Consider the following 26,550-nt stretch of genomic DNA (forward strand, 5'->3'; position numbering starts at 1 on the left):
GAGAGTCATAGAGAATTAGCAGGCAAAAAAAAAAAAAAAAGAGGTAGGAGGTAAAGCTTCTAGGCATAGATCATTTTAGCGAAATGAACCAAAGCTAGCTTGAAATTGCTTATATTTAAAAAATACAGTTCATAGAGTACAAACTGTGTCTCTATCACTTAAAACTGCTGCTTTTTATGTTTCTTAGTAGTTTGTCGCTCAGTCCTGTCTGACTCTTTGCGACCCCATGGACTGTAGCCTACCAGGCTCCTCCCTCCATGGGATTCTCCAGGCAAGAGTACTGGAGTGGGTTGCCATTTCCTTCTCCAAGGAATCTTCCCGACTCAGGGATCGAACCCTGGTCTCCCGCATTGCAGGCAGACGCTTTAATCTCTGAGCCAGTACTACCTTAAAAAAAATTCATTTCTGTGGGCCTGCAAGCACTTCAGTTGCCTCCTTTTGTTGTTTCTCTGTTTGGTCTTCACATTACTTAAATGTGAACGTCACTGTGATTCAGTTCTTGGTTCTCTGGTCTTCACTTGCTATATTATCTCCCATTATCAGTGTGCTTTGCTTCTCACACAGCTATGACTTCCAGATGTAGCTCCGCAACCCTGATCTCTCTCTTTAGATTCAGTTCTTAATGTCTAATGACCTGATGTTGTTTCCATTTCAATAACCTTCTACTGATACTTCAGATTGAACACTCATCAAAACATGGAATTCAACACCTTCCCTGTAAAATCATCCATCCATCATTTCTCTATAAATATCCAAACCTGAAATCTCAGTGCTACTTTTGACTCTTCTCCTATATAGCCAGCAAGTCTTCCTCTTTTCCTCAGTGGTCCCTGAACCTGTCACAAGCTGGGTTTAGGTCTGGCTTCTTCACATTTGGACACTTAGGGCAGGCCACATTCCAGCCTCTGCCCCCAGCCGCTATCCATCGACCTCCAATACATTTCCCACATTACCACCAACTTAAACTTTCCTCCTCCTTGCTTACATCTCGTTATTATTCTGCTCAAAACGTCTTTGACAGCAACTCAACATTCTAATCAATAAAATCCAGACATTCAGTTTCTCAAAATCGGACCTCCACTACTACTCTTCCCTATGCAAACCCAATGGCTTAGCCAAAATGATCCATTCACTCTGCCTCCTAAAATATGCCTTACACTTTCCCACTGCTTAACTTTTAACCCTGCTATCCTCTGCTGCTGAAATGCCTTCAGGGCATCCTCTTTCTTTAAACCTCTCTCTAATCCTAACTCTCTTCAGCTCAAAGTTATCGCTTACCTTTGATTCTGCAGGGAACACACTGTCTGTATCTTTCAAATGGCACTGTCTGTCTTCTCTCTATTTTGTGTAGGTGGGTAGTCTCTTTAGGTAGACATTGGACGCCAGGGAATCAGCATATCTAATTACTTTATAGCTCTTCTATCACCAAGTCCAAAGCGTTGCTCATAAGTCAGTGCTCAACAAATATTTATTGACTGAGTGACAACTGCAGCAGTTTACTATCCATCTGAAACTCAGAGCAGAAATTCTTCATCTTTAAAAGAGGAGAAGATGCCTCCTCTCCTTAGCTGTTATATTGTTAACTCTATTTTTTATGGAGATGTCTCACTGCGGTCTGGTTCTGGGAAGGTGATTGGACGATGATATATGGCATATTTCTAAAACTAGACAGTAAGAACTGTTGCAGAGATAGGGCTCCACATTCCAAAAAGGGACATCTGTTCCCCCGGTAGTTTTAATCTTTATAGTTCATCAACCCTTAGTTACCTTTCAAATTAAGTTAGCTGTAATAATTTCTTTTTTTTTTTTGTTTTTTTTTATTTTTTTTTAAATTTTAAAATCTTTAATTCTTACATGCATTCCCAAACATGAACCCCCCTCCCACCTCCCTCCCCATAACATCTTTCTGGGTCATCCCCATGCACCAGCCTTAATTTTAAATATATTTAAAGCAGTTACATTCATCTAACTGGCAATGGAGGCCCTGGAGTCTTACTTCACTATAATGGACATCCAACATTCCAGCATCCTCTTTCATCGCTCCTTCTTCATCAGTGTTGGGAGTAATATTCTTGAAGGCTGAACATCCATTAGGGAATAATTCTGTGTGAATAAAACGCAGTGAAATAAATTTACTTTTTAAAAGTCTTTTGAAAATGAAAGACTTGCATTCATTACTTATCCTTAAAAATATATACATATTTTTGGTAAGGAACATAGCCATAAGTGTAATTTTCAGTTACAAACCACCCCCCACCCCGCAATTTTAACAATTCTCTCTCTCTGCTCTACCTCCTACCAGTCTTTTCCCCAAACATTGAGCTCAAGGTACTTACAAATAAGTGTCATTCTCTGACTATGCCTCATCTGCAATGCCTACTATAGTAAATGTTTTCCTAATGTGATCTAAAAATTGTTAGTAACACTTTGATCCTGTGTATGTTTATCATCTATTGCCTAAACAAAAAGGGCATGTACTTTTCAGGTAAACAGTGATGAGCTTTTGTAATCATCTCTAGTTCCTTGCTTTACTGAATAATTGGGAAACTGGCCTAGGACTTGTAAAGAGAGGCAGGAAATAAAATTGATGCCAGGGATGAAGCATCCTCGGATGGGGCACTGGAAGAACTAGAGTTTTGGGCATTAGATAGACCCAGTTCTATCATTAACTGTGTGATTTTAAATATGTTTCTCTCTCTAGGGCTGTATCTGTAAAACAGATGGCAACTTCTTATAAGAATTCAATGAAATGTAAAGAATTCAATGAAATGAACAGTACCTAACATACAACAAGTACCTAACATACAACAAGTATTCAATGAATTAGTTTTACCAAAGCTTCCAACAAGGAAACTAGGTGTCTCAAGATAAAATTAAATAATTGCTAGCAGTTGGTATAGTAAGTGACTGCAGTTGGACTGCTGGGAGGGAAGAAGTGAGCTCAAACTGAGAACAGCTGCTGTAGGATTGTGGACCAAACTGTTACCATCAAACAAGAGTCTGGGGATAGAAGGCCACATGGTTGCCCTACAGATTTTGCACTTAGGAACATGTCCCAACACACTTGCTGTGGTTGCATTTACCCCTATATTAGTGGGTTGTCACGTTCAAGGAAAATTCAGTCTCCTTATAACAGAAGCTGCTAGTCAGTAGAAAATCACTGGTCGCAAAGGGGACAAACAGCTTTTGCCATCTACTGTTCTACAATCCAATAGTGATGCTTAGAAATGATGACATACTCACAACTAAATATTTGGTAAGCTTCCTGGTGTTAGAGGCTGGAGAAGGAAGAAGGAAGCTTTAAGAAAGCCAAACCTCATACGGAGATTTCTCAGCATTGTGATCATGCATCATGTCTTGGTCTATGGGACACTCATTGAGTAGTAGTGCACTGAGAGAACTTTTTGAAATTTAGAAGAAAATATCCCACTTGATTACCTTTATAAAGTGAAGAGGTAGGCAGTTAAGGATAAGGGCCCAAAACTTGAGTGAACACATAAAGAATATAGTCCTTAACAAAGAAAGGAGTCAACCTACTGGGGTCTCAGGCAGCTACATCCATGACTGGGGGAAAACTTCTGTCTACTCTGAGGATAGTTTATTCTAAAAGATTCCCACATCCAAGGGTTCTTGAAAAGCCTGGGATTTAGGAGAGGACAAAATGGGGCCAAAGCATCTTGGGAAAGAGTCTTTTGGTGTGTATCTCAAGTAGAGGGAGGGTAAATTATGGTTCCTCTCAGAAACAAACAGGTTAAGAGTTACTGCAATCCATTCTTCTTGCTAAGGGCATTATCTTGATTCCTACGCCTGATGATGCATCTCGAATTAGAGATCATCGCCTGTGTGTATATATATACAGATATATATATACATACTGCCCTTGCCGCTCAGCTGGTAAACAATCTGCCTGTTATGCAGGAGACCTGGGTTCGATCCCAACACACACGCGCACACACACACACACACACACACACATATTCATATATATCTATATACACGAATATATATATATACACCCACGAAACTATCCAATGATAAGAGGACTTTTTTGTGGGTCTTCAAAATGCTTGGGGAAAACTTTGATTCCCTTTAGTCTTGTTTCAGATGAAACAAGTTACTAAATTTAGGCCAGTGTAAATGTGTGTGACAGCTCTTCTGTAGCCCTATGTAGCATTATGTCACATGGTCTTGAAGAGTCTGCTTTAAATCTTTCTGGTATGTGACCTGGATTCCTGATTCTGCCCTTCAGAGCTGTGGCTTCTGTTTTCCTGATGTTATCCTAGGGCAAGCAAGATGTAAACTGTCCAACTAGACCACTACCTTGAGCACAAATGGTCCCGTGAACAAAGTGGAGAGTTTGAAGGGTGGGAAAGCTACCCTTGCTAAAATAAGACTGCTAGTTAGAAGAGGATTAGCACATAAGAGCCCCAGGTGGAGGGCTAAAGGGGAAAGGCTGTAACTGGGAAGGAACTGAGGAAAGGAAAAGCTATGCAGAACGGAAGCTGTCAGATCCTGGGTATAGAGACTTGGGAAAGGGACCAACGTTACCCTATAAGGCATGACAAGAACAGACCCTATGAGAAAGGAGATTCCTTTTCCTGGGGTGATGGAGGAGCTCTACAGGCCTGAAGCTTTGCTGAATCTCGGAGGCTCTGTGGTGGTGGAAGAATGCACACTTGATTCTCATCTACCCTGGGGGAAACAGCTGTGCACTGTCTCAGGAACACAAGAGGAAGAGGTACAGGAGTCTAGTCTCCAGAGAATGACACCTCGAACATGTTGAGGTTTGCAGACAAAGTAGAAGCAAGGAAATTCAGATCCGTTTTTTGATCATGTATTTTGGGGACTGGGAGTAACTAACACCTCCTATCACCGCTTAGAGGTAACTTAGGAAAAGGGAAGAAAATGCGATCCCTGAGATCTCTGGTACAAAGAGCCAGAGCTCTGGCTGAAAGAAGTCTGTGGGTGGGGGTGAGGAAGGGAGCGCTGCGCATCTCTCCCCACCTTGCCTTTCAGTTCAGCGCCTGAAGCCTGAGAAGCAGGATCCAGAAGTGGCCATGCTCTGCTGTTCTGGGGTCCCCTCGGGATGCCCAGAGACCAGGCCTTTGCTCACTCAGCCCACCACCCAATGGCACAAACTAGTTTTTTTTCTTATAAACTCTAAACAGGAGAACATCTGTCTCCAATGCGCCAGCTGTAGCGTTTCATTCCATCTTGATGAAAATAAAGCTTTATGATAACTTCAGCAGAAATGGCATAGAACTTGAGAAAAGTGAAAAATTCTGGCAATTGATTTGTCAGATTTTGACATATTTTGTCTTAATCAGATTTTGTCTTAATCATAAAAGGATATTTGATAGAAAGCAAAGGGTTCTACAATTGCTCTATTATATTTGATAAATAAGCTTAAGTGTAAATGGAAATTTTTCTTTCAGTCCTGCACTCAAATGTACTTTTATTTACTCCGTGAATATCCAGGTCTTACCAAATTCAGACTCAAATTGAAGAAAGTAGGGAAAACCGCTAGACCATTCAGGTATGACCTAAATCAAATCCCATATGATTATACAGTGGAAGTGAGAAATAGATTTAAGGGTCTAGATCTGATAGATATAGTGCCTGTTGAACTTTGGAATGAAGTTCGTGACATTGTACAGGAGACAGGGATCAAGACCATCCCTATGGAAAAGAAATGCAAAGAATCAAAATGGCTGTCTGGGGAGGCCTTACAAATAGCTGTGAAAAGAAGAGAGGCAAAAAGCAAAGCAAAAACGAAAGATATAAGGATCTGAATGCAGGGTTCCAGAGAATAGTAATAAGAGATAAGAAAGCCTTCTTCAGTGATCAATGCAAAGAAATAGAGGAAAACAACAGAATAGGAAAGACTAGAGATCTCTTCAAGAAAAATAGAGATACCAAGGGAACATTTCATGCAAAGATGGGCTTGATAAAGGACAGAAAGGGTCTGGACCTAACAGAAGCCGAAGGTATTAAGAAGAGGTGGCAAGAATACATGGAAGAACTGTACAAAAAAGATCTTCACAACCCAGATAATCATGATGGTGTGATGACTAATCTAGAGCCAGACATCTTGGAATGTGAAGTCAAGTGGGCCTTGGAAAGCATCACTACGAACAAAGCTAGTGGAGGTGATGGATTTCCAGTTGAGCTGTTTCAAATCCTGAAAGATGATGCTGTGAAAGTGCTGCACTCAATATGCCAGCAAATTTGGAAAACTCAGAAGTGGCCACAGGACTGGAAAAGGTCAGTTTTCATTGCAGTTCCAAAGAAAGGCAATGCCAAAGAATGCTCAAACTACCACACAATTGCACTCATCTCACATGCTAGTAAAATAATGCTCAAAATTCTCCAAGCCAGGCTTCAGCAATACGTGAACCACGAACTCCCTGATGTTCAAGCTGGTTTCAGAAAAGGCAGAGGAACCAGAGATCAAATTGCCAACATCTGCTAGATCATGCAAAAAGCAAGAGAGTTCCAGAAAAACATTGACTTCTGCTTTATTGACTATGCCAAAGCCTTTGACTGTGTGGATCACAATCAACTGTGGAAAACTCTGAAAGAGATGGGAATACCAGACCACCTGACGTGTCTCTTGAGAAATCTGTATGCAGGTCAGGAAGCAACAGTTAGAATTGGACATGGAACAACAGACTGGTTCCAAATAGGAAAAGGAGTACATCAAGGCTGTATATTGTCACCCTGCTTATTTAACTTCTATGCAGAGTACATCATGAGAAACGCTGGACTGGAAGAAACACAAGCTGGAATCAAGATTGCTGGGAGAAATGTCAATAACCTCAGATATGCAGATGACACCACCCTTATGGCAGAAAGTGAAGAGGAACTAAAAAGCCTCTTGATGAAAGTGAAAGTGTAGAGTGAAAATGTTGGCCTAAAGCTCAACATTCAGAAAACGAAGATCGTGGCATCTCGTCCCATCACTTCATGGGATATAGAGGGGGAAACAGTGGAAACAGTGTCAGACTTTATTTTTTTGGGCTCCAAAATCCCTGCAGATGGTGACTGCAGCCATGAAATTAAAAGATGCTTACTCCTTAGAAGAATAGTTATGACCAACTTAGATAGCATATTCAAGAGCAGGGACGTTACTTTGCCGACTAAGGTCCGTCTAGTCAAGGCTATGTTTTTTCCTGTGGTCACGTATGGATGTGAGAGTTGCACTGTGAAGAAGGCTGAGTGCCAAAGAATTGATGCTTTTGAACTGTGGTGTTGGAGAAGACTCTTGAGAGTCCCTAGGACTGCAGGAGATCCAACCAGTCCATTCTGAAGGAGATCAGCCCTGGGATTTCTTTGGAAGGAATGATTTAAAGCTGAAACTCCAGTACTTTGGCCACCTCATGCGAAGAGTTGACTCATTGGAAAAGACTCTGATGCTGGGAGGGATTGGGGGCAGAAGAAGGGGGCGAACCAGGATGAGACGGCTGGATGGCATCAGTGACTCAATGGACGTGAGTCTAAGTGACTCCGGGAGATGGTGATGGACAGGGAGGCCTGGCGTGCTGCGATTCATGGGGTCGCAAAGAGTCGGACATGACTGAGCAACTGAACTGAACTCAACCTAGGTTATGGATTTCTCAGACTGGAAGACAGGGAACAGATTAAGAGTTTAACTTGTGTTTTAACATTAGTGGTTTTAGTTCAGTTCAGTTCAGTTGCTCAGTCATGTCCGACTCTTTGTGACCCCAGGGACTGCTGCACACCTGGCCTCACTGTCCATCACCAACTCCTGGAGCTTACTTAGACTCAGTCCATCGAGTCGGTGATGCCATTCAACCATCTCATTCTCTGTCGTCCCCTTCTCTTCCCACCCTCAATCCCTCCCAGCATCAGGGTCTTTTTCAATGAGTCAGTTCTTTGCATCAGGGGTCCAAAGTATTGGAGTTTCAGCTTCAGCATCAGTCCTTCCAATGAATATCATGACCCATTTCCTTTAGGATGGACTGGTAGGATCTCCTTGCAGTCCAAGGGACTCTCAAGAGTCTTCTCCATCACCACAGTTCAAAAGCATCTATTTGTTGGCGCTCAGCTTTCTTTATAGTCCAACTCTAACATCCATACATGACTATTGGAAAAACCAAGGGTTTGACTAGATGGAACTTTGTTGGCAAAGTTACGTCTCTGCTTTTTAATATCGTGTCTAGGTTGGTCATAGCATTTCTTCCAAGGAGCCAGTGAGTGTCTTTTAATTTCATGGCTGCAGTCACCATCTGCAGTGGTTTTGGAGCCCCAAAATTAAAGTCTGTCACTGTTTCCACGGTTTTCCCATCTATTTGCCGTTAAGTGGTGGGACTAGATGCCATGATCTTAGTTTTCTGAATGTTGAGATTTAAGCCAACTTTTTCACTCTCCTCTTTCACTTTCATCAAGAGGCTTTTTAGCTCCTCTTCACTTTCTGCCATAAGGGTGGTGTCATCTGCATATCTGAGGTTATTGATATTTCTCCCAGCAATCTTGATTCCAGCTTGTGCTTCTTCCAGCCCAGCGTTTCTCATGATGTACTCTGCATAGAAGTTAAATAAGCAGGGTGACAATATACAGCCTTGATGTACTCCTTTTCCTATTTGGAACCTATCTCTTGCTCCATGTCCAGTTCTAATTGTTGCTTCTTGATCTGCATACAGATTTCTCGGGAGGCAGGTCAGGTGGTCTGGTATTCCCATCTCTTTCACAATTTTCCACTGTTTATTGTGATCCACACAGTCAAAGGCTTTGGCATAGTCAATAAAGCAGAAACAGATGTTTTTCTGGAATGCTCTTGCTTTTTTAATGATCCAACAGATGTTGGCAATTTCATCTCTGGTTCCTCTACCTTTTCTAAAACCAGCTTGAACATCTGGAAGTTCACGGTTCACATATTTCTGACGCCTGGCTTGGAGAATTTTGAGCATTACTTTACTAGCATGTGAGATGAGTGCATTTGTGTGGTAGTTTGAGCATTCTTGGCATTGCCCTTCTTTGGAATTGGAATGAAATCCGACCTTTTCCAGGCCTGTGGCCACTGCCAAGTTTTCCAAATTTGCTGGCATATTGAGTGCAGCACTTTCACAGCATCATCTTTTAGGTTTTGTAATAGCTCAACTGGAATTCCATCACCTCTACTACCTTTGTTCTTAGTGATGCTTCCGAAGGCCCACTTGACTTTGCATTTCACAATGTCTGGCTCTAGGTAAGTGACCACACCATCGTGGTTATCTGGGTCATGAAGATCTTTTTTGTATAGTTTTTCTGTGTATTCTTGCCATCTCTTCTTAATATTTTTTGCTTCTGTTTCAGCCATACCATTTCTGCCCTTTATTGAGCCCCTCTTTGCAGGAAATGTTCCCTTGGTGTCTCTAATTTTCTTGAAGACATCTCTACTCTTTCCCAGTCTATTGGTTTCCTCTATTTCTTTGCACTGGTCACTGACAAAGGCTTTCTTATCTCTCCTTGCTGTTCTTTGGAACTCTGCATTCAAATGGGTATATTATTCCTTTTTTCCTTTGCTTTTCACTTCTCTTCTCTTCATAACTATTTGTAAGGCCTCCTCAAACAACCATTAGTGGTTTACCTTGTCATAACTACCACACTTTAATCACCAAATTAGCAAAATCAGGTGTTTTGGATCATTGGAATGATTGAGGCTAAGGGAAGGAAACTCTAAGGATTTTACTAATGCCACCATTTCAGAGTAGAGTTTCTAGTTTCAGTGAGTAGAATTTTCCAGGCTTAAAAATAGATAGCACCTATAAATACATATGTAATCTTGTCCTAAATTTAACTTTACTTTTTGTTAAAATGCAAAATATCATTTTTTCCTACTCAGAGAAGGGCTCTTTGATTTCTATGAAGGATAAATTCTTTAAAAAAATAAAAGAGAAAAAGAAGAACAAAAAAAAACCAAAAAAACCTTGAAAGTACTGTGAAATAAATATTTAAATGATTAGTTTAAAAGCACTGTTTCACTTATTGAAATATGTCACATTGTTTGGTGTTCAGGCTGTCTGCCTCAAGCCAATGTCCAAAACAATCTCATAGCAATATTTATATATATTTGCTCTTTTCTTCAATACTATAGTTATAATTCTAAAAGCTTAAGTACTGATAATGGAGATAAATAATTCTTCATTTTTGCTTTGTTTTAAGGTCTTTACACTTGTGAAAAAATTCTGAGGAAATACCTTATTATATTTAACTATTTTCAGTATCTAACAGGTATAGGTTTATTCTTAGTAGACATAAAACTCATTTCAAATTTCTAATAACTGAAAAGATGACATAATATTAACCTGATATATCTGAAAGACACACCTAAATCTTTATTAGGTACTGTGTTTAGGGGTCTCATATTTGTTAGTTTATTTGTAACTGCAGGTGTGCAATTTCAATATTTGTTTTTATGGCAATTTCACAGGCATACTAGTGATGTTGGAAAAAAAAAACTCAAATGAGGCCTGCTTTTGATAATTAATCTACTTCTCCATTTTAAAACCACATATGAACTAAAAAGAAAATACTAGAGGATACCAATTTGAAACATATCATTGTTGAAAAGAAATTTAGTCCCAAAGTGTGAAATTTAAATACAAGTAAAATGCATCATTTTAGTCATGCTATTTTCTTCGGGAAAAAAATATATAACTAACTGTAGAAATTCCAGAATTAAAAAGTAAAACAAGGTAGTTTTCTCGTAGTCAAAACCACACTAATGTGACTCCCACAAGATGGTTTCATTTTGCAGTAATGTCACTCATTTGACTGCCTTCAAGGAAATACTGGATTGGCCAAAAAGTTCTTTCAGGGTTTTCCATATGATATTACAAAAAACCCAAATGAAGCTTTTGGCCAACCCAATAATTTGGCAATTATGATAGACAGTGGGAGGTTTCTTTGCAGTGCCCAATGGCAATCAACTTTTTAAAAAACTTTTAATTTTGTATTGGAATAGAGCTGAATAACAATGCGGTAACAGTTTCAGGTAGACAGCAAAGGGCTCAGCCATACATATATGTGTATCTATTCTCCTAAGTCAACTGTTTCACTATTTAAGTAGTTGTTACAGTAGTCAACAATACTAGTTTCGGAAAGAGAAGCTTTCAGGCAGATTCCTGAATTAGACTGGCCAAATCCCAAGCCCTTTAAGACCATGATTCCATTTGTGGCCCCCTCCCACCCCTGCAACCAGCCCCAGCTCTATTGAGACACAATTGATATTGAAAACTATGTTAAGTTTAAGGTGTATGTGTTGATTGGATACATGCAGATATTGCAAAATGATTACCACATTAAAGTTCATCACCACACATAATTACCTTTTCAGACAGAGTGAAAATATTTAAGATTTACTTTCTTAGCAACTTTCACGTATATAACACAATCTTGCTCACTATAATCACTATACACATTAGATATCCAGGACACATTCATCTTGTAAGTACAAATTTGTACCCTTTGACCAAAATCACCCTATTTTTGCCATCCCTCTGGCTACCGCCATTCTACTTTCTGCAGCTACAAGTTTGGCTTTTTAAGAGTCCACATATCAGTGAGATCACACAGTATTTGTCTTTCTCGAACTTATTTCACTTAGCATGATATCCTCAAGGTCCAGCTGTGTTGTCACAAATGGTAGGATTCCCTTCTTTCCATTGACGACATGTGCCTTGTCTTCTTCATCCATTCATATGGATCCATTTCATGCTTCCATAATACTAATTAGCATCCTTTCATTTCAAGTTGAAGAACTTTTCTCAGCATTTCTTGGAAGACAGGTCTAGTGGTGATGGACTCCCTCAACTTTTGTTTGCCTGGAAAAGTGCTCATCTGTCCATTTCTCGGACAACTTTGCTGGATGGAGTATTCTTGGTTGGCAGTTATTTTTTTCTTTCAGGACTTGAAAAATATCATTCTACCCTCTATTAGCCATTTCTGCTGATAGCATCCCATAGATCATATAGGCTTTCTTCACTCTTTTTCATTTTTCTTCTTTCTCCTCTGACTCGGTAATTTCAAAATATTTAAGATCTACTTTCTTAGCAACTTTCAAGTATATAACCCAATCTTGTCCACTATAATCACTATATACATTAGATATCCAGAACATATTCACCTTGTAGGTAGAAATGTATACACTTTGACCAAAATTTAATTCAGACTATTTCTTCTGCTTGATCCATTCTGTGTTTAATACTCTCTATTTCAGTTTTCACTTCATTCATTGTATTCATAAGCACCAGAAAATGCTTGGTTCTTGTTTTGAGATTTCCATCTCTGTTTACTCATTCTGTCTGTGTATTATTTTCCTGATTTTACTAAATTTTTTGTTTTATTGTAGCTCGTTGAGCTTCCTTAGAAAAGCTATTTTGAATTCTTTATTGGATAAGCTGCAGATCTCCATGTTTTTCTTACTACAAGATTATTGTGATCCTTTGGTAGTGTCATAGTTCCTTCAATTTTCATGTTCCTTGAAATTTGCCATTGCTATCTTCACATTTGAAATAGCTGCCACCTTCATCCAATTTTACTGACTGATTTTGGGTGAGAAACACTTTCCATCTGTCCTGCTAGGGATTCTGAGGCTTTCACAGACGTTGGATGGATACACCTGCTCTGCGATTCTGGCTCCCACATATGACAGAATTCATGAGCACATATGTCTTCTCCATCATGTAAGATACCAGGGCAGGTGCTAACAGCCTCCCATTTGATTTCCCAAGGGTGATGCTACTTGTGTTCTCTCCCTGGCCCACAAACTCTGGCTGGCTTTCTGCACATGCTCAGTATCCATCTGCCAGAGCTGGCTCTCACTGCCTTCAGCAGCAAGCACATAGATCCAGCTACAGGATGGAGGAGAGTGTGGTTGAGGCACGTGGAGCACAGGGGGTGCCTGTGGGCCAGTGGAGGATCCACAGGCTAAATATCTCTAGGGATGTGTTGGCAGGCTTTTTCATGGAGTCCGTGATGTGGTTAGTAGGGTCTGTTTGCGTGTAATGACCTCTAAGAATCCTATCTGCTGCTCCCTCAGCCTCTTCCTGCCTCCGTCATTCAGCTCACAACTCAGTACTCTGGATAGAGCAAGAGAGAAATGGGCCTCTTTGGGAGCATCCTGTGCTGCTGGGAAACACAGCACCCCTTCATATGCTCTCACTTTTCCCTACGTTAGAAATCAAGGGTGAGAAAGTCTCTCTTGGCACTGAGCTGTGCCACCTTGTGGAAAAGGTGACATGAATAAATCAAACTATTCCTCTGACCCTCTTCAATGCATTCAAACTTATATAATTTTTGCCCCAATAGCATGCTGGAACTTCTCCACTGGACTTCTGGACTTCCCCCAAGGCTTTCTTGTCTGTGGGTGATTATCGAAAACAAGTGTTCCCCAGGGGATCCTAGACTGCAGCTGACAGGGGCTGGAGCCAGCTCATAGGCCACTGCAAGGTCCACAGACAGCACACAGGTCTGTCTGCCCATTACCTGATACATGGGTGGGTAAAATTCCTCCAGGTCCCTTGGTATGTGGGGCTGGATCCCACAGCTCCCACAAAGGCACTTCATCCATGTATGGATGCCAAATTGTTCTTGAGATGGGTATACAAACAAACGACATATTACAGGGCCATCTAGCTGATGTGTGAACTCCCTTTTTTGTCTTTTTAGCATGTTTTAAATATATTTCTTTCTTTATTTGCCTGCACTGGGTCTTAGTTGTAGCAGGTGAGACCTTTAGTTGTGGCATGCAGGATCTGATTCCCTGACCAGGGACAGAACATGAGTCCTGCACTGGGAGTGCAGGGAAGTCCTCTCAACTACCTTTTAATACCAAGATTCTGTTATACTAAAATGGCTGTACAGATAGAATTCATGGACAGTTGTTGGTAATGTTGGGGCAGACAGGGGAAAATAAGTTATGTATGTTATCCAGAGCTTCCCATAAGCCCTGAGAAGAATTTAATCTGTGGCAGTCTTCCAGGGAGACAGTCTTGGGAAACAAACATTGAGCATCAGGCCTGGCCCTGTACTATTTAACTTATTTGTGTACTGTTAATGAAAGCAGAAGGCAAATGAACAATCCAGTTTTCTTTTAGAACAACTTCTGTTCAACACTGAGTGAGATGAAAGGGGAGCATATTTTTCAGAGCTCAATCATATCCCATTCATAGCTGCAAGCTACAAAGATAACACTCCTTGGGCTAACTGAAGTTCTCCCCATCCCTAAGAACAGAAATGTCTCACTTTTTTGATAAAGAAACTCTGCAACCAAAACTGCTATGTGGACATAACACATTGCTGCCTGAAAAAGGAGACAAAGAAGGAACCGTGAGATTGTGCTCCAGGGCTTTGGGACGGCTTGTGTTTCGAACAAAGTCATAAGCAGTCACCTCTGAAAAATCTCCATTTTATATATGAATCTTGGCCATGCTACCAAGTCAGGTTTTCCTGAGCTCTGAGATACTTGTGTAGGACTTGGCTAAGCTATACTGGAGATCAATTAGCATTTCAGGGTGCTTCTCATGCTCCTTCACTTGAGCTGTGGCCATAAGAACAGTACAGATTCTCTTGGTCAAGTCTTTGACTTCTGAGGGAAAAGCAGTTGTGCAGTATCAGAACAAGCAAAAAAGGCATATTTATCAATATTATTGGTGTGCTCTAAGCCTAAGCAGCCCATCTTGGGAATAACATAGAACTTTTACCCCTTGTCAGAGATCTCAGTATTTGGTTCTTGGTTCTTGGCATGTGGGCATGCCTAAAGAGTTTTACATTAATTCTTTAAAACAAATAGTCTACTATCTTAGGCTTCAAAGCCAGTGAGTTTGATGGCAGTATATTCCTAACACATAAAAGCGTGAACTCTGGAGCCAGACTACCTGGTTTTGTACCCCACCTCCTCTGCTGTCAATTTGATTGCCATGAAGGTAATCCATATTCACCTTTATTGTTTAATTTTAGTTACAATAGTGACTAAAAGTTGATATCATACTATGCGTCAAGGAGTGGCCTAAGCACTTTACATGTTTTAAACTTTATAACAACATTATGAATTAAGTACTATTATAATTCATTTCACCAATGGGAAAACCAATGTACACAGCAGTTATGCAGTTTGGCCAAAGCTGTGAAGTTGGTAGGTGGTAGAGACAGGACTGACACTCAGGCAGTTGGGCTACAGAGCTCATGACCTTAGTCACTCTTCCATCTGCCAACGGCCATATGCTTTGATGTGAAAACCATACTGTAGACATTTTCAATTATGTAAAGAAGAGTTTATGGATCACAGAACACTCTGAAGAGTTTAAAGAGATCATTACTTTCTCTTAAAGCATTGCTTTTGTCCTCAAAAGCACAAAGTTAGAGTTTCCTCTTTGTCAGTCCTATGGCTTCCTATTCACTCCAGCAGAGTAATCACAATTATATGTAGGGATCTGAGAAGAGGAGTAGGGACAGGTACAGGCCTTAGGCAGCTTTTCAATGTGAATACCACCAAAGGTGGAGAAAATTATATTCAAAAGTGTCTTCTTTAAAGATCACTTTTAAAACTGATTATCCATATGTGTGTGTGCACACGCGTGTGTGTTTGTGTATAGATATATACACAGTAGTAGAGATTCTTCTTCTCTTCTTCTACATTAGTAGAGATTTCATTTACTGGGAGAAAGCTATACCTTTGTTGTAATAGAGTTTATTGGTAATGATTGCCCTACCAGAATAAAACTGTCATCTCACAAATGAGTCATGAAAAAGATTTCCTATCAAGGAGGTCTAAAACAGATCCCATTTACTTTGAAAAAGTTGGTAGTCTAACTTTTATATAACATGGAATTAAGGATGGTAAAAAAAAAAACTAGGAAAATAAACTCTTAGGGTATGAGTAAAAGATGCTAAATGACATAAGCTATTTCTGTGCTGTTGGGATTAGATGGAGCATATACTGATTTCTTAGGGAACCAGTAGAACTGGCTGAAAAGCAAACTTTCCCAGCCTGAGAATGGCTGGTACTATTCAGTGTTGTTTGTGTGTTTTTGTTTTTGTTGTTGTTTTTTCAGTCTAAGCAACATTCCTATGGGAATATGTTTTGGTACAAAGATTCAACACGTCCCAAACATCAAGTATGCTGTGACTGTAAACTTTTTTTTTTTCCAGATTTTACACAAATTGTCAAATTATGCTGGAAGATGACCTTTCCCAAGAATGGGGATGATTCCTCTGGGAGGAAACATTCTCTATTGGCAAGGGAATCTTCTTCCCTTGTACACATATATCCCTGAAGAACAGAACCTACTGTCCATGCAACAAAACAACACATGAATGCCGGAAGCCACCACGGGAGTTCCCACCCATGACAAGGTCATGTGGAAGAGAACTGTTAAGCAAGGCTTCAGAACTCAAGGGGCTCCCTAGGCTTTCTCGAGCATCTACCCCAAAACCAGAATCTGTCTGTTTTACTGTTTCATGACTTTCACCAACTCCTCTGACATTAACAGGAGGCTAATCCTGACCACTTTTCTCTGGAGGAAATCAACTTAGGGCTATAGCTAATAAGTCTCCTGGACATGAGAGGAATATTTCAAATCAAACTCCCTCTGTTAACATAGTAGCTTGCTCGGCAGGTATATCCAGACTCTTACAGCTATGCATGTGATTATTTACAGCCTCCCAACTGTGAGAGGCATGGAAAGCCTAAAACATAGAGCCTTTGAAAGAGTTAAGAGTTATTAGAGTAGTGCTAGTGCTGATGTAGGATTTCATTATTGGGCCAATGCTTGTTGCTAAGTTCCCATATCTCTTATCCACTGTGCACCTGGGAGTGCATTAGTTAACATAGTGAGAATGCAAGAAAAACAAGTGTAGCCTTGAATTTAACCATATCAGACTTTTGAGCTAATTGGTTCTTTCTTGTAACTCACTGCACCTTTGCTCTGTGAAAAACATAACTCTGTCTGGCACTTTCTGAGGCTGACATAGATTAGAAATATAAAGAAAAGACACTTTGAGGGAAAATAAGTTTTCTGGTTGAGCAGCCTTTATCAAAAGAGGATCATAAAATGTTCACAGGCCTCCAAGGCCAGAAGATACTGTACACAACATCATTTGTGGCAAAGGTATGCAGAAAAATCCTGGTTTCGATAAGGGCAAAACTGTTGGAATGTTTGGGCTGACTATGTATGACCTTGCATCTTTCATTTCCCTCTATGTATAAGGCAAGGTATAAAAGTACCTTTTGAAAAATAAAGTTTTTGGGCCTTGCTCTCCGAAGCAGCTTGGTCACCCCGTGTTTTTTCTTCTTCTTCTTTTCTTTCCTCTCTCTCTCTCCCTCTCCCTCTTTTTCAGACTGATACCTTGGAGCATAGGGGCTCCCTGCGTTCACTTATCTGCCCAGGTTTCTAACACCTGAACGGGAAGACGTCCTGCGTCTTCACTCCCTCGGGACACCGGGAGGGCACCTGTGGCCTCCGTGAACAGGGCAAACTTCTTGTCTCGGAGTTTTATTGGCTTTCTATGTAAACCAAGGAATATCAGCCTCTTTCTCTCCTCTATTTTCTTATCTTCAACTTTCTTTCCTTCTCTCTCTAAATCAATCCCTGACGCCGTTTCTCTTTCAGGTTTCCCTGGATCCTGCGGGGGCTGGACCCCGGCGCATGAACTTTTACAACGTTTTAGGTTTGAAGTATATAGGTAGGAAAGACTAACGGTGTTCAGGGTCGTGGGTTTGGCCTCAGCCAACTGTTGCCCTAGAACAACAGCCTTGGACATGGGTTTGCCAATAAGTATCTCTGGAAGGCCCCAGTTAACAGATGATTCTTTAAGCTCAGAAAATCATCAAGTAATGAATCCCTTCTGTGCCATTCCTCATCTGCTGGCAAAGGATCAGGCAGCTGTTAGCTACTCTAGTAAGTGAAGTTTTGTGAAATTTCCAACTCAGTGCTTAATTAGCCAATCTTATAAATGGGAACCAGAGAAGGCAGTGGCACCCCACTCCAGTACTCTTGCCTGGAAAATCCCATGGATGGAGGGGCCTGGTGGGCTGCAGTCCATGGGGTCGCTAGGGGTCGGACACAACTGAGTGACTTCACTTTCACTTTTCACTTTCATGCATTGGAGAAGGAAATGGCAACCCACTCCAGTGTTCTTGCTTGGAGAATCCCAAGGACGGGGGAGCCTGGTGGGCTGCCGTCTATGGGGTCACACAGAGTCGGACATGACTGAAGTGACTTAGCAGCAGCAGCAGCAGCAGCAGCAGAAATGGGAACGACAGTTGAGGGGGAAAAAAAAAACATTTCTTTTCTAAGTAAGTTTAAATATCAAGCCCAGGGAAAATTAAAATTATATCATAATTATGTATACATAGTATAGTTGTTCATTCACTCATTCAACTAATACTGAATGTTTACTGTGTACCTGGCAGTATTCTAGGCGCTAGAGGTACAGGGATGTACGAAACAAAGCCTTGACCTGTGAAGCTCACATTCTGTACACTTGATACTATATAAATGTGAATGCAAAGCGAAGTTTAACTTGAGGAGTGAAACGCCCCTAACATTGAACATGGGTCTAATTTTTCACTTAAAGTGAGAACATACCTTCATAGGTCTGTCACTGTTTGCAAAGTTATTGATAATGAATAAAGACTCCTGAAATCTCGATCCTCCACTTAGTGCTACATCCACTATCAACTGGCTTACAGCAATTATTATCTGTGGAAAGAAGAAATGTCTTTTTTTCAATGTTATTTTTCAAATGTCTTTTGAATACATGCTGCTTCTTTTCTTCAATGTACCAACCCATTAGCACTCATACAAAATGCTTCTTTTAAAGATTTTACAGAGTTCCATCAAAATCTATTTTCCTCCTACATGAGTGGTTTACATTCTTCTATTGAAACAGCAACTTTAGGGGCTGGCCTGGGGGCTCAGTGGTAAAGAATCTGCCTGCCAATGCAGGAGATATGGGTTCAATCCCTGGTCCAGGAAGATCCCACATGCTGCGAATCAAGTAAATCTGTGCCACAACTATTGAGCCTGCACTCTAAAGCCCATGAGCTACAACTACTGAGCCCACATGCCATGGCTACTGAAGCCTGAGCATCCGAGAGCCCGTGCTCTGCAACAAGAGAAGCCAATGCAATGAGAAGCTGGCACAACAATGAAGATTAGCCCCTGCTTGCCACAACTAGACAAAGCCTGCACAGCAATGAAGAACCCAGCACGGGCAAAAATAAAGAAAAAAATTGTAAAAAGCTAACGACATAGCAAACGAAGCAACTGACAAAGAATTAATCTCAAAAATATACAAGCAGCTCATGCAGCTCAATTCCAGAAAAATATATGACCCAATCAAAAAATGGGCTGAAGAACTAAACAAACATTTCTCCAAAAAAGACATACAGATGGCTAACAAACACACGAAAAGATGTTCAATATCACTCATTATCAGAGAAATGCAAATCAAAACCATAATGAGGTATCATCTCACGCCAGTCAGAATGGCTGCTATCAAAAATCTACAAACAATAAATGCTGGAGAGGGTGCAGAGCAAAGGGAACCTTCTTATACTGTTGGTGGGAAGGTAAACTAGTACAGCTTCGTGGAGAACAGTGTGGCGATTCCTTAAAAGACTGGAAATAGAATTGCCATATGACCCAGCAATCCCACTTCTGGGCATACACACCGAGGAAACCAGAATTGAAAGAGACATGTGTACCCCAATGTTCATTGCAGCGCTGTTTACAATCGCCAGGACATGGAAGCAACCTAGATGTCCATCGGTAGACAAACGGATAAGAAAGCCGTGGTATGTATACACAATGGAATATTACTCAGCCATTAAAAATAATGCATTTGAATCAGTTCTAATGAGGTAGATGAACCTGGAGCCTATTATACAGAGTGAAATAAGTCAGAAAGAAAAACACCAATACGTTATACTAATGCATATATATGGACTTTAGAAAGATGGTAACGATGATCTATATGCAAGACAGCAAAAGAGACACAGATGTAAGGAACAGTCTTTTGGACTCTGTGGGAGAAGGCGAGGGTGGGATGCTTTGAGAAAATAGCATTGAAACATGTATATTATCATATGTGAAACAGATCACCAGTCCAGGTTCGATGCATGAGACAGGGTGTTCAGGGCTGGTGCCCTGGGATGACCCAGAAGGATGGGATGGGGAGGGAGGTGGGAGGGGGGTTCAAGATGGGGAACACTTACACAACCATGGCTGATTCATGTCAATGTATGGCAAAAATCACTAAATATTGTAAAGTAATTAGCGTCCAATTAAAATAAATTAATTAATTTTTAAAAAGCTAACAACAAATTCATATCATAAAAAAAGAAATAGCAACTTTAGTAAAGTTGCAGGTTACAAAATTAATACACAGAAATCCCTTGCATTCCTATACAGTAACAATGAAAAATCAGAAAGAGAAATTAAGGAGCAACTCCATTCACTACTTCAACAAAAAGAATAAAATACCTAGGAGTCAACCTAGCAGTGGCCACAGGACTTGAAAAGGTCAGTTTTCAGTCCAATGCCAAAGAAAGGCAATGCCAAAGAATGCTCAAACTACCAAACAATTGCACTCATCTCACATGCTAGTAAAGTAATGCTCAAAATTCTCCAAGCCAGGCTTCAGCAATACGTGAACTGTGAACTCCCTGATGTTCAAGCTGGCTTCAGAAAAGGCAGAGGAACCAGAGATCAAATTGCCAACATCTGCTGGATCATGGAAAAAGCAAGAGAGTTCCAGAAAAACATCTATTTCTGCTTTATTGACTATGCCAAAGCCTATGACTGTGTGGATCACAATCAACTGTGGAAAATTCTGAGAGGGATGGGAGTACCAGACCACCTGACGTGTCACTTGAGAAATCTGTATGCAGGTCAGGAAGCAACAGTTAGAACTGGTCATGGAACAACAGACTGGTTCCAAATAGGAAAAGGAGTACGTCAAGGCTGTATATTGTCACCCTGCTTATTTAACTTCTATGCAGAGTACATCATGAGAAACGCTGGACTGGAAGAAACACAAGCTGGAATCAAGATTGCCAGGAGAAATATCAATCACCTCAGATATGCAGATGACACCACCTTTATGGCAGAAAGTGAAGAGGAGCTAAAAAGCCTCTTGATGAAAGTGAAAGAGGAGAGTGAAAAATTTGGCTTAAAGCTCAACATTCAGAAAACGAAGATCATGGCATCAGGTCCCATCAGTACATGGGAAATAGACGGGGAAAGAGTAGATACAGTGTCAGACTTTATTTTTGGGGGCTCCAAAATCACTGCAGATGGTGACTGCAACCATGAAATTAAAAGACGCTTACTCCTTGGAAAAGTTATGACCAACTTAGATAGTATATTCAAAAGCAGAGACATTACTTTGCCGACTAAGGTCCATCTAGACAAGGCTATGGTTTTTCCTGTGGTCATGTATGGATGTTGAGAGTTGGACTGTGAAGAAGGCTGAGCGCCGAAGAATTGATGCTTTTGAACTGTGGTGTTGGAGAAGACTCTTGACAGTCCCTTGGACTGCAAGGAGATCCAACCAGTCCATTCTGAAGGAGATCAACCCTGGGATTTCTTTGGAAGGAATGATGCTCAAGCTGAAGCTTCAGTACTTTGGCCACTTCATGCGAAGAGTTTACTCTTTGGAAAAGACTCTGATGCTGGGAGGGATTGGGGGTAGGAGGAAAAGGCGTCGAACAAGGATGAGATGGCTGGATGGCATCACAGACTCGATGGACGTGAGTCTGAGGGAGCTCTGGGAGATGGTGATGGACAGGGAGGCCAGGCGTGCTGTGATTCATTGGGTCGCAAAGAGTCGGACTTGACTGAGCAACTGAACTGAACTGAACCGAACTGAGTCAACCTACCTAACGAGACAAAAGACTGAAATGAAGGAAACTCTAAGACACTGATGAAAAAATCAAAACACAAATAGATGGAGAGATATACCATGTTCTTGGATCACAAGAATCAATATTATGAAAATGACCATACTACCAATGGCAATCTACAGATTCAGTGCAATCCCTATCAAATTACCAACGGCAGTTTTCACAGAACTAGAACAAAAAATTTTACAATATGTATGGAAAGACAACAGATCCCAAATAGCAAAAGCAATCTTGAAAAACAAAAATGGAGCTAAAGGAATCAACCTTGCTGACTTCAGACTATACTACAAAGCTACAGTAATCGAGACAGTATGGTATTGGCACAAAAACAGAATTATAGATCAATGGAGGTTCCTAATTTCAAATTTTATCAGGACTTTTCTTAGTTTGATGTGAAAAACTTCTGAAACACACAGCACATCTAGGTCTGAAACCATTTTCATAATTAGTGAACTGATACAATGGTGGTCAGGTATTTACCTTCAATACATTTGCTAGCAAGGAGTTTTAGCAAAGTTGGGAATAAAGGACATTTCTTTGATGGTTTCTCATTTCTTTTCACTAGTCTATCTCAATGTGCAGATTTCCAACTCCAGTACCTCAGCTCCTTTCTTTGTTTCTGACTAGGGCCTATCTAAATAGTTTAGACAGTAGTATATGTTACAGCATATACACTACATAATGATAACAGTATAATGCCATGTAATGGTGCTTTTAGGCTTCACTGTTGACTCATCAGTAAAGAATCTGCCTTCAATGCAGGAGATACAGATGTCAGTTTGATCCCTGGGTTGGGAACAATTCCCGGAGGAAGGCATGGCAACTCCTTTGGCTAGAGAATCCCATGGAGACAGGAGCCTGGCGTTCTACAGTCCACAGGGTTGCAAAGAGCCCAGACATGACTGAAGCAACTGAGCACGTATGCATGGTGCTTTTTAATCTCTCAGGCTCCTTTTAATGAAGGCTTATATGATTCAGGCTAAAGTGTTCGTGGCCAGAAGCTTTACTCCTGATCTGAGAAGCAAGATACTATAGGAGTTGTGTGAAAGCTCTGAGTCCAAGTGCCCTAGATTCAAACTTTGACTTTATCAATTATTCACTGAATGGCTTGGAGAAAGTGAATTAACCCTCCTGTTTCTCACTTTCCTTAAAGGCAATATAGGGATAACAACAATACCTACATTATAGAGCTGTTATGAGGATTAAAACGATCATACACATAATATTACTACTTATCCAGTTTATTGAGCACTTAGACATGGTTCTAAGTCTGCAATTTATTAACTCATTTTATTTGAATATAGGACTTGAGAGAAATTGACGTTTTAACCCAGAAGGATGGACTCTAATGGGGAAGTTCAAAAACATCAGCACACTAATTGCAGAAATGCTTTGGAGGAAGGTGGTATTCAAGTGACACCTCTATGAAAGCAAATATGAGATACTCTAACATATAATGTTAGACCAAGTATCAAAATATAATTAGATAGAAGATTTTTACAGAAAGCATATACTTCTATCAGATTTTAACATCACTGATGACATTTCTAAAAAGCTACTTATGGCCATTTCCTCAAGTATAACCCAGTCTCCAATAAACAACTGCAATGGGACTGACCATGGCAGTAAAGATAGAAATATGACCAAGCATTTCCCATATTACAGCTGACGGCAACTGAGCCAAGAACTCCCAACTGTGTTTCAGTTCACACCTGTTTCATCACACAAGCACAAAATTATGGAGATGTTGAATAACAACTGCCACATACTAAGTGTCTATTATGAGCTAGGCATTTTGTGCCTGGCACTGCATACACTTTATTTTAACCCTCATGACAAAGCTGAAACATAGTTGGCCTCATTTTACAGATGAGGCAAATAGTTACGATGGACTGAGTAAAATCCCCAGGGTCACATATTAAGTAAGTAGCTAAGCTATGATTTAAATCCAGGCAGGTCTGTTTTCAAAGTCCATGTTTTCCACTAAACCTTGAGACGTTGCTCATTATTTTTAACTAACTGGGCGTGGTGGAGATGAAAAACACAAGTACTACATTTGTTACTTAATCATCTTGTTTAATCCTCACCAAAACCATACGAAGTGGATAGGGATATTTACCAGTATTTTACTTACAAAGCATCTGAGGTACTAAGAGAGTAAAGAAGTCCTTGCTAAGGTCACACAGTGTGTGATACTCGTGGAACCTGGAATCTCTGCTCTTAACACCTATGTTCTCAAGCAGTGTTGTCCAGTAGAAATAGGATATGAGTCACATGTGTACTATTAAACTGTCTAGCAGCCACATTAAAAAGTAAAATGACACAAGTGAATTTTATTTTACTTAAACCAATATATCCAAAATATCATTTCAACATATAGTCAATATAAAACAATTGAGATATTTTACTTCTTTGTACGTAGTCTTCAAAAGTCAATGTGTCCTGAATTCAGACTAGCTCAATTTCAAGTGCCAGATGGCCACCTGTGGCTAATAGCTTTGTATTAGACTGGTGAGCTCTATACCTTAATGTAGAGAGGCTAAAGATTGAACACAAGAAAGAGAAGCTTTGGTTTTCACTGACCTGCAGATGTGTCCTTAAAAAGGTTTTCCTTTTGGTGTACTCAAAGTTGTTTCTCATCAGAAGATACAAAAGTGCAGAGGCTTCATTCCTGGTTGAGCCAATCTGTGACGTGCAGCACTTTAAAACCTCATAGCAAAACGCAGCACACATGTTTGCCCTTCCTTTGAAAAAGGCCGAGGGAAACTAAACAATAGGAAAACATAAATAATTATCTGAAAAGCCATAAAACAGAAATCAATCCACTATCAAGTGCCTACAGTATTCTCCCTAAAACTATAAGCTGGGTGCGTTGAGGATACACAATCAACATAAGATTAGGGTACCACTCTGGAAAACCCAAGCTAGATAAAAACATAAAGACCAGCATGTATAATGAATGACTGAAATCATGACTCATTTCATGATGATGGTCTCAATTTGGGCCATAAAAATGGGAAGGCCAATCTGCATTACTTACTCTTTTGCTTTATATTTAAACAGTTCCTTATGTTATAAACTTCCAAATGCTAGGAAAATTATATCAAGAATCTACTCAGCAAATAAAGTTGATCTTTTAACAAAATGGAGTATAGACAAATTGTACACAAACAGAAACATGTCCATCCTCTACTCATAAACAGTGTTGAGTAAAATACAGGTTGGCATAGAAAAAGTACAAAAGTGACTATCTAATCCTCAAAACAGGCAAGTGACTGCTACTTTTGGAATGTATTCAGTCTGCTTTGTGGAAAATAAGCTATACATAGAACGTAGGCTTATTGCAAACTTCCATGCTTACCTGTCTTGGCAAGTGAGTACTAAGCTGCTCCAGGGTACACAGTGGATTTTTTCTGGGAGTGTGAAGCTAGATTCTCTCAAAATCATTCTCAGGAATATTGGATTTACCCATATTATAGGAATCTACATAAGGCTAGCGCCTAATTTTAATATTATTTTTTAGAAATATTGAATTTAAGCCCATTATATAGGAATCTATCTTCTTTGTATCACCTTAACACTAAGTACAATGCTCCTTACTGTTTATGCATCTTCTTCTATTAATGAACATTTAATAAATGTCTTCTAGCTGGCATTGAAAAAAATCTCATCAATGGTTTCACCAGGTTAAATAAATCATTTCGGGCAAGATACTTCTGTATAGACAGGAAGGGAAGGCACAGTGGTAGAGTACTTAATCGGCTATAGGAAGTCTTCTATCTATCACTTCACAGTTACTGAAATTAAAAATACTCTAGAAGGAATTAATAGCAGAATATCTGAAGCAGAAGAAGGGATCAGTTAGCCAGAAGATAAAGTGGTGGAAATAACTGCTGAAGAGCAGAATAAAGTAAAAAGAATGAAAATAACTGAGGATAGTCTCAGAGACCTCTGGGACAGTATTAAATGCACCAACATTAGAATTATAGGGGTCCCAGAAGAAGAGAAAAAGAAAGGGTATGAGAAAAGTTTTTAAGAGATTATAATTGAAAATTTCCCCAACATGGAAAAGGAAATGGTCAATCAAGTCCAAGAGGCACAAAGAGTCCCATGCAGGATAAACCCAAGGAGAAACATGACAAGACACATACGAATCAAACTACCAAGACTAAACACAAAGAAAGAATATTAAAAGCAGCAAGGGAAAAGCAACAAGTAACACACAGGGGAAACCCCATACGTTTAACAGCTGATCTTTCGGCCGAAACTGAGCAGGCCAGAAGGGAATGGCACGATATATTTAAAGGTACTGAAATGGAAAAATCTACAACCAAGATTACTCTACCTGGCAAGGATCTCATTCAAATTTGATGGAGAAATCAAAAACTTTTCAAACAAGCAAAAGTTAAGAGATTCAGTACCACCAAACCAGCTTTACAACAAATGTTACAGGGACTATATAGTCAGGAAATACAAGAGAAGAAAAAGATCTACAGAAACAAACCCCAAACAATTAAGACAATGGCATTAGGAATATATCAATAATTACTTTAAGTGCAAATGGATTAATTGCTCCAACCAAAAGACACAGACTGGCTGAATGGATACAAAAACAAGACCCATGTATATGCTGTCTGCAA

General features: G+C 40.1%; 1 protein-coding gene across 6 annotated transcripts in view; it reads right to left on the bottom strand.

Moving 5' to 3' along the window:
- Positions 1 to 26,550, bottom strand: part of LOC138931194 (uncharacterized) — a 150,900-nt gene that overhangs the window by 31,668 nt on the left and 92,682 nt on the right. For 3 of the 6 annotated variants that reach the window (XR_011446471.1, XR_011446458.1, XR_011446469.1), the window contains 2 exons: positions 24,494 to 24,676; positions 1,997 to 2,103 (listed from right to left, as the gene is read on the bottom strand). The exons of 2 other annotated variants lie outside the window; for them this stretch is intronic. The gene's annotated coding sequence lies outside the window, so the exon portion shown is untranslated. Of the gene's footprint in view, positions 1 to 1,996; positions 2,104 to 17,284; positions 18,222 to 18,590; positions 18,705 to 24,493; positions 24,677 to 26,550 lie in introns of those variants that run through there. One more of the 6 variants, XR_011446470.1, reaches the window with a different exon arrangement.

This window comes from Ovis canadensis, chromosome X, assembly GCF_042477335.2.
Source record: "Ovis canadensis isolate MfBH-ARS-UI-01 breed Bighorn chromosome X, ARS-UI_OviCan_v2, whole genome shotgun sequence".
NCBI classification, from domain to species: domain Eukaryota; kingdom Metazoa; phylum Chordata; class Mammalia; order Artiodactyla; family Bovidae; genus Ovis; species Ovis canadensis.